The sequence below is a fragment of the Mizuhopecten yessoensis genome, unplaced genomic scaffold (genome assembly GCF_002113885.1).
Source record: "Mizuhopecten yessoensis strain PY_sf001 unplaced genomic scaffold, ASM211388v2 scaffold10811, whole genome shotgun sequence".
Classification (NCBI taxonomy): domain Eukaryota; kingdom Metazoa; phylum Mollusca; class Bivalvia; order Pectinida; family Pectinidae; genus Mizuhopecten; species Mizuhopecten yessoensis.
In genome coordinates this window covers 18,647-28,110 of record NW_018408733.1, presented here as the reverse complement: position 1 = coordinate 28,110, position 9,464 = coordinate 18,647, and the positions used below count along the sequence as shown (strand labels likewise).

At 37.2% G+C, this 9,464-nt stretch overlaps 1 protein-coding gene across 1 annotated transcript in view; it reads left to right on the top strand.

Annotated features, from left to right (window-relative positions):
- Positions 1–5,560: 5,560 nt before the first annotated feature.
- LOC110462603 overlaps positions 5,561–9,464 on the top strand; it is a gene marked incomplete at its 3' end in the record, with an annotated part of 22,544 nt that continues 18,640 nt past the window's right edge. Inside the window, exon 1 of the mRNA XM_021516625.1 lies at positions 5,561–5,671. The remainder of the gene's footprint in view (positions 5,672–9,464) is intronic.

Sequence of the window (9,464 nt, the reverse complement as noted above, 5' to 3'; positions counted from 1 at the left end):
GCAAGAAACGGGAGGGAACATCAATACACAGGCAAAGTACGAAACGGGAGGGAGCATCAATACACAGGCAAAGCAAGAAACCTGAGGGAACATCAATACACAAGCAGAGCAGGAAACTTGAGGGAACATCAATACACAGGCAGAGCAGGAAACTTGAGGGAACATCAATACACAGGCGAAACAAGAAACTTGAGGGAACATCAATATACAGGAATAGTAGTTTATTTGTATATGTACATCGAAATATATCATCAGTATAAATGTCTCGAATCTCATAAGTATTTCGAAGAACCATCGAAGTATCAGCTACCTGTCATCCTGATTGCACTAATTTACAGTTAAGATCAGTTCAGTAGATAACCTGCAGGCAATGATTTTATCATAAATCGCGAACCTTTATCAAGTTGCTTGAATTTAATTTAAGTTGAATTTTTTTGCCTTTAATCCAAAGTTTTATACATTGTTTGTTTCATAAAACATTATTTTCGGAAAGTTGCGGCACGCTGCTACCCAAATTTTTAACAAATAATATCAAAATATATCCATAACTATTATATTTTATGATAATTTAAATAATGTTTAATTCTGATATAATCAATCATGTAGTTTCTGTTAATTTGTCACGTAATTCCTTGTAGTCGAGTTACAGGTATAGTAACCGGTCAATGTTTTCCTCCACGTGAGTAAATCAAGGGCCCCGCCCACCAATAACACCACGCCATTATTTACTTACCTATGTAATGTGACAGATATGAAAGGTTTGGTAGTATATACACGTATAACAGTAGTATATCATTATCTACTATATAAGCCCACTCATCTAGCGTCACTTACTGTCAAAATGGAAATTATCGCGTCTGGAAAGGTTCCGGTTGTGATCTTTCAATTGATCGCGGTGCGAAAAAAAATCGCGTTTGCAATGATTCTGAAATATAAATCTCTATAATCTAAAATAACATGTGGATATTTTATATTCCTGCAAATTTCCTTTGCGCATAACACGCGAGCATGTTTACAACGCGAACATTTTCTCTTTTACAGTAAAAAAATGTTTGTGTTGGTACTCTTTTAATTGATCGCGATGTGGACATTTTCGCGTTGGTAATGATTCCGAAAATTCGCATGTGGATTTTTTTCGTGCTAATTAAAAAAATAAAAACGTGAGCATTTCTACAACGCGACAATTTCAGCACCGAGATCAGTTTAAAGAGTCACATCCAAACATTTTCTTTTACTGTAAAGAGGACATTTTCGTGTTGTAGAAATGCTCGAGTTTTTTTAAACTTTTTGCGGCGAGTTGCATTGGTAATGATTCCGATGTATGGTTCTCTATAATATATGTGGACTTGCTCGTGCTTATTTACTCATCGCGAAACACGTGAGTATTTCCACACCACGCAAATGTCCTCTTTTATAGTATGTTAACATATACTCGGACTTACCAGTAACTACGTGTAGTGCTCCTATAAGTTCTGAAACTAACATACACATATATAATAAACGGGTTGAACGCACCTCCCCTTCTGTTTAAACAGTACTTTAGACCTGTTTGGATTTCCACCATTTTGGCCCCTAGCATCACCAGTGAGTCATAGAAAGACAGCACAACTGTAAGGTGCAGTTTAACTTTTTAGGTGTAATCACGTGTCATGTGTCACGTGTGTGTCCTACGTACATCTTTCAAGAAACAAGATGGCAGACTCTACTGATGGAATTTTAGGTTCCCGAGGTTTGCCGTAACCTCGGTTTCCGCTGTTTGCCGTAACCTCGGTTTGCGCTGTTTGCTGTACTCGGTTTCCGCTGTTTGCCGTAACCTCGGGTTCCGCTGTTTGCCGTAACCTCGGTTTCCTCTGTTTGCCGTAACCTCGGTTTCCGCTGTGTACTGTAACTTCGGTTTCCGCTGTTTGCTGTAACCTCGGTTTCCGCTGTTTACTGTAACCTCGGTTTCCGCTGTTTGCTGTAACCTCGGTTTCCGCTGTTTACTGTAACCTCGGTTTCCGCTGTTTGCTGTACTCGGTGTCCGCTGTTTGCCGTAACCTCGGTTTCCGCTGTTTGCTGTAACCTCGGTTTCCGCTGTTTGCTCTTTCGGCTGCATGGTAGAGTGTAATACATTTTAGTATACTGTATCCTATTGTCAAATTTTCACATGTGTGCCTTACTTTCATCTATAGAGTCATTCTCGCGTTTGCTTCTTGAAGTATAATTGCATCCTCTCAATTCCAGGTTACGCTGACTTACGTTATCTAGACCCCGGGATATGTCGTGACGAATCGAAGGTACAAGAAGACTATTTGGTCCTTTGATGAACATCGAAAGAATCGCGCGCCATCGTAACGGTATTACGAAATTGGGACATATATCAGCCTAGCGACTGTTCAGATGTTTTACCTGAAACTTAATAAACAGCTCACAGCTTGGTTTCAATTTCGCTATAAATATTCCAAGACCTCATCTCTGGAGTATCAATTTTAAGGATGGTATCATTGATGCTCATTAATTATACTTGAAAACAAACTCACAAACACTAATCGATCGTAATCGTTAGATGTCTGATCATTATTTTCATTAAATCTTGAGTAAAAGCCGAGATTGCTGCAATACCACAGACAATTACGAGTCACCTGTAGGACGAGCCAGTCTGTTTCGTGGCGCATGCGCACTAAACGTCATATTGTGTTATCAATTAGCTTCGATCAATAACTATAGTAAACAAATCCCTTCAATTAGCCGCTGACTGACGTTTTCTTTTAAAATTATTTAAATTAATGGATTATTCCCAGTCTACGTATTGGTTACCATGGAAACTCACAAATCGATATGTAATAGGCCTATCACTTGGTCCATTATACATTCATTTTTTTTTTAATATGTAACGGGTGCTAAGGGAAACATCGCCGAGAAAAAAAGGAGCAAGCCAGAGAGAAAAGGAAAAATAAGGATCCCAATTCAGGGTTTCAGTAGGCCGCAACATATTGATTTTGGTTTAGTATTGTCTAAGTTAAAGGCATATAAAAACCCGGATTCTGCTGGTGGACCCACATTGGTCGCCTCTTAAGATATCATGTTGTGGGATGCAGCAGGTATATGCTTTCCCCGAACCTGTAGGGGATAATTTATCATTTGATTAAATCCATCATATTCTATTACGCTACCTAACCTACCCGCTATACTGTATTCTGTCATAATGATCATACATGTATGTTTATATATTGGCTGTTAATTTCAAAGAAAATAAATATCAGCAGTCACTTTAGATCCAAACTTCACCTTTCAATTTCGAGCGAACCGATAAATTCGATAATTGGATATAGAGTGACTGTTTATATTAATAGATAGTGCATACATGATAGACAATTAGTTTGTTAAAGACATTATTTAATTCCAACAAAGCTATAACTCTTCCAAGCGCAAATACTATTTGACCGATTAATGTGTGGGAAATGGTTTCTTATTTCTGAAAACAGTGGGACCGGGTCTCATGCTACCGTGTCGAGTTATGACATTTACCCTTAAATGGCCCCACGTGGACACTGTCGTCATAATAATGATATTGACGGTTGCGTGCGTACAGAGTATAGGGCAAAGCGAGATAACTCGTACTAAACAATCGGAACTTAATAAGAAATGTTTACCCTGTTCACTGAACACAAAATTTGCGAATATCGTCATTTTCTTAATCTCAATTTTATCTTTGTTGATTCATAAATCATGACAGTTCAAGTGACTACCCCTCCGATATGAAAATAAAAACAAAATCATATTCCCTATGTATGCCATTAGTAGTTATGTTTGATAATAAGAAATTTATGTCTACAAAATATTAAGTAATGTTTATTTTGGGCAAATAAGTTCTACTATGGCCGGACAAGATATTCACTATTTCTATTCAATATTTATCAAAGCATATTATTTGATATTTCATCGCGTGGTGGTGGTGCTGAGTGATGGGGTTTCACATCAAATCAGCAAATTTGAAAATCACAGAATGTAGCGTCATTGGCGCGACAAAATTGAACTACGGTCTCACACAAATTAAACGTTACCAGCATTATTTTTTTCTCGCCTATTCTTACATATTTGACAGTGAAATTTCCAAAAGTTAACGCTGATATTACTGAAAAGAAAATTTGTGCTGACTTTCGCTCTCTATATGTCATAGCAAAATTGAAGGCCCAGTGTGCATCACCTTGTTGAACAGAACTTGAAAGAAGACGTTACCTCATGTAGTTTGATCCTTTCATGTACATCAACAGAATCTGTCGGTCGGTTAGTGGTAAAATTGACTGGCTTTGAGGTCGGGTGGCGCTCCTTCGTAATCTTAAAAGGACAGGTATCAGCCCTGCGATTGGTCAAGGTTTCTTTTTTATACCTGAGACCACGGACTTACATGAAGATAGCAGCTAATTCCGTGCTAAGACCTATCAAGTACGTATCCGTGCGCTTTCGATTTCGCTATATTATATTCCAGGGGTGTAGAGAGCAAAATTGAGTATATGCCGCGCCCCCTCCCCCAGAAGCTGCAGAATTTTAAGCGAGACAGGGCCAGAAAAGGAAAGTCACCCGCCAAAACGTCCACGTGACCTATACCCCGCAGGCTTACGCCATGTGTAGATCTACGGCCGGAAACGAAATTCACTGTCTGTATCTAATATTTATTAAAGCCTGTTCTTTGATATTTCGTCGAGTGGAAGTCTTAGCTATATATACAAGAGACATGAGTCACAAGCATGGTAGATAATCGAGAGGAAATATATTACGCATTCCAAGATCACGAACAGATACATAGATACTGAATTTTAACTTTGAAAAAATCAAGATTTTACAGTCGAGCAATAATAAAAAAAAACCACATTGAAAAGGCAAGTTGCTACGTTTAGAGCACGATTTCTCTTTAAAACAGTAAATTATGCGCTTGGTTGTGCCAGTTTTCATCAAATTTGTATTCAAAACGTTTAACTGTGCTTGAATTTACAACATTTGACGGTGTCACTCTCCAGAACACCATACTTCTCCAATACCATTCCGACTCGGTACGAGATTTCTATCAATTAAATCCCCTTTGTCGCCGTATTCTATTGCTAATTTAACATTATTTATTTTAAATATATATATACTTCATGAGCTACATGTAAAGTCTCGAAGGGAGATCTTACAAGTATTTTCTAAAAACTAATCTTGTTTAAAAATTCTGTAATTGTTAGACAAACAAAAACAGTTAAAGTATTAGTGTTTGATAATGTTAAATGTACAATTGTACATTGCATGACCTTCAAAATGCAAGCAGCCGCCAGCTCATACAGCAGTGAACATACATCCGTCGGTACGTGCTTGTATGTAGTTTTGTCATCCATACACTCTGGCACTCAAATTAAACATCACACAAAACATTTATATGCAATTAGTCTTTTTCAAAATATCGATAAAACTCCAAATTATCTAGTATCCAAAAATATTTCGATTTACTATGCTACTATCACTTTGAATAAAGAGGTTATATTCCACCAATCAGAGACGAATAATTTATTCACTTCTTCAGAAATTATGCAAATTAATAGAACTTCCGGTGTAGTTTCTCTATCGAAGCACTGTGATGTTGGCGACCATAACTTAGTATTTAACATAACAAGAAGCAAAGCAAGACACAATCGACATTGTAAATGTGTTTATTAATGTAAGTATATTGCATAAAATGCATCATTAGCTCAATTTTGGTATTTAGCTTTCTATTTGAAGGTGACATAGTTGAGTGAGGTGAATCCGAAACCATGCGGACAGCGAACGAAAGTAGAAAGACAGACGCGGCATACTCGGCCAAAAAATATATGAATTTCAGAAATTCTAGCCTCCAGATATCTTACTCATCGTAATATTTTGATAGATGAACGACCAAAGAGTTGTATGATTCCAGTATTACATCACTGAGTGCGGTATAATTCGTGTTTGGGAAAACCAGTTTTAGTACTTTCGAAATCTACTTTCTGTTGAGCAAATATGGCGACGATGTTAAGATTATGCAAATGAGCAATGGTGTGTAACGACTTAATCATATACCGATGAAAATTGATACAAAGGGGTGTTGTTTTCTTCAGAATTTGGTTAAATGTCAATCTCCAAATCGTACTATCGGTTTAAATTGAGCAAAGTGATAGAACTGTGCATACTCAAACACGTTTCTCAAATTGCATAATGAAAGTAGGGCAAGACGAAAACGAGGCAGCCTCATTATGCCGCAGTTGGCTACGTAGAAAAAATATGTGGAAGGCAGACTGTTCATTATGGAGTTATTAAAACACCATGGTTACGTGGATACTCGAATTTTATCACACTAATGAAGTGTAATTAGAAAATAACTTATATTTTATTACAAATTAGTTTTTTTTCGACGCCAAATACATCCAAGCACAGTCCATAGAAACCACCAGTGTTATTTTTAGCAACACCCTTGTGGAAAGTGGATTAGATTAATAGGGATTAATATTAAGGTTGAATTAAACCCCATTATGTTTCAAATCATAACCACTATATCAGTTAACATAAAGAGATCATTCACCCTTTTAAACAGTTTTCAACCCTTTTGTTTTAAAAATCGTATTTCTTTTATTAGTTTTTCTTTCACTTTGTCGTAGAGTTGAACAGTATTTTCAATGTTTATGCCGCTATGAACCAGGCTTTATGGAATATGTTGGATACCTATATGTATTTGCATTAACATTTAAAAATATTGTTCAATTCGTATATTGACATTCTAAATTTTATAATTGGTTATATATATATAACTTGCCAACTCTCCCCTATTTTGGAGGGAGTCTCCCAGTTTCGGACCTTTAAATTGAGCATTTTCAACCAGCGAGTCTGCTAAACAAATCATATTTTCTAAGATCTGATGATTTCATCTGAAAGATGAACTCAAACGATGCTGCTGAACCTGTTATTTTTTCACTAGGGTGTAGATAAACACATTTTATTTATGCTTTTAATTCCTAATATGCGTAATCTCCCCTATTGAAATTTCATAAAGTTGGCAAATATGTAGTTGATTATTGATTTACGTATATTTAAGTATTCCCTTATATTTTCTAGATTCAAGTGTCCTCCCCTATTGAAATTTCATAAAGTTGGCAAATATTTATTTGATTATTGATTTACGTATATTTAAGTATTCCCTTATATTTTCTAGACTAAAGTGTCTGTGTTGTCAGTGAAAACAAGAATCTTGATAATGTGTAACCTCATCAAAAAGTTTGCTTTTAACGATCGTCTTACATTATTTGATGTCGGAGGAGCTTCAAAATGAAGCTGATCACAATGGTTCATAGCCCTACTGAACACATTTTCTTTAGATGATGGTTATAGAGGAACTTTCAGTCGAAATAAAGGATTTATGATACAAGTTTTGGATTTTTCATGTTTGTCAGCCTATGGCGCACAAATATGAAAAATCCAAAACGAGTATCATAAATCTAATATGAAGGGAAACCAATGACAGATTTTTTTCATCATATAATACATAGTAAATAGTATATTTGTGATCTGAAACAATTATTTTGCACTTGGCCGCCCATGAAACGCCAAAAATTGCATCCGCTTCACAATGACGTGACGTCACATTGATTGTTCCTATTCGATTGTGGCATCATTATACATGTTACAGAAATATATAATTTATGTGATTGCTTTGTGACACTGCATAACATGGTATTCCTATGATAAATGTAAATATACTATCATAACTCATATAGATATACATATATATAGTCATAAGTGTAATTTGATATGCATATACGTACAGTATACACTGATATATGTGTATGTGCTTATCAGTAGACAAATATCCAGATTTTAAGCTGATGTTTTTCAATGACTCATGACAGACCAAATCTCCTAAACCCCCTCCAAAAATTTAACAGATTTAGAAAATAAAAAGATGTCATGACATATTACTTATAACATGTGTAGTAGGATGAGGAATAATGATGAAGATAGTGCCGTCGTTGGGGGTACTCCCTGTCAAGGGTTCTCCTACCTTGAACAGGGAGGGTCAACCGCGCCAGTTTGTAGTAGGACGCGGAATAGTGATAAAGATAGTGCTTTCGCTGGGGCTCGAACCTGCGACCCTTGGCTCTCTAGTCTGATGCTCTACCGCTGAGCTAAAGGGAAAATCCCTGCAACTGATGCTTGTAAGGCAACCTAATAAATGCACATTTTTACACCATCCCCCCTTTTTTCAAACACCAACCCAGGTTCTTTGACTCACCGCCAAGGGTTCTCCTACCCTGAACGGGAGGGTCAACGACACCAGTTTGTAGTAGGACGAGGAATAATGATGAAGATAGTGCCGTCGCTGGGGGTACTCCCTGCCAAGGGTTCTCCTGCCTTGAACAGGGAGGGTCAACCGCGCCAGTTTGTAGTAGGACGCGGAATAGTGATAAAGATAGTGCTTTCGCTGGGGCTCGAACCTGCGACCCTTGGCTCTCTAGTCTGATGCTCTACCGCTGAGCTAAAGGGAAATTCTCTACAACTGACGCTTGAAAGGCAACCTAATCAATGCACATTTTTACACCATCCCCTCTTTTTCAAACACCAACCCAGGTTCTTTGACTCACCGCCAAGGGTTCTCCTACCCTGAACGGTGAGGGTCAACGGCACCAGTTTGTAGTAGGACGAGGAATAGTGATAAAGATAGCGCCGTCGCTGGGGCTCAAACCTGCGACCCTTAGCTCTCCAACTCGATGATCTACCACTTAGCTGAACAGAGATTCCCTACAGCTGACACTTGTAAGGCAACCTAATCAATGCACATCTTTTACACAAGTATATTTGTTTAAGTATTGCAGCCTTTTTTTTTTAGATTTTCTTGTTGTGGTGTTTACTATTTACCAACACTTGACCTGTTTTTTTTAAAACATGTATAACCATAGTCTCCTCTCCTTAAAGTTTGCACCAAACACAGTAACAATCTCATCTAGGTACTTCAAACTCTTAGTTTTCTCACTAATACAATCACTAGAAATTCAAGCACACAAGTAACCCTGACATTTTGGATTTTTTTTTAGAAGATGACGGTTAATGAACTTATCACTGAGACTGCTAAGACATTATGATATGGAGCTGACATTGAATACATCCTGCAGCTGTTGAGAGTGAAACATGATCATTGATGTTATCTTAAAATTTCATTGTAACAAACAAAATATTTTTAGCTTTCTAAATTACCAATATACCCGATATGATCAGGAATTTAGATGACAAATGTTTGTTATGTTTTTAGGTCACCTGAGCTTTAGCTCAAGTGACCTATTGCTATCTGTTTTCGTCCGTCGTCGTCCGTTAACATTTTACATTTCAAACTTAAAGTCAAGTTTTGCTGGGCCGATTGAACTGAAAGTTGGTAGGAATGATCGCCTCATGGTCCTGACAAAGTGTTGTTATTTTTCGGGTCGATCAGAAATCCAATATGGCCGCCA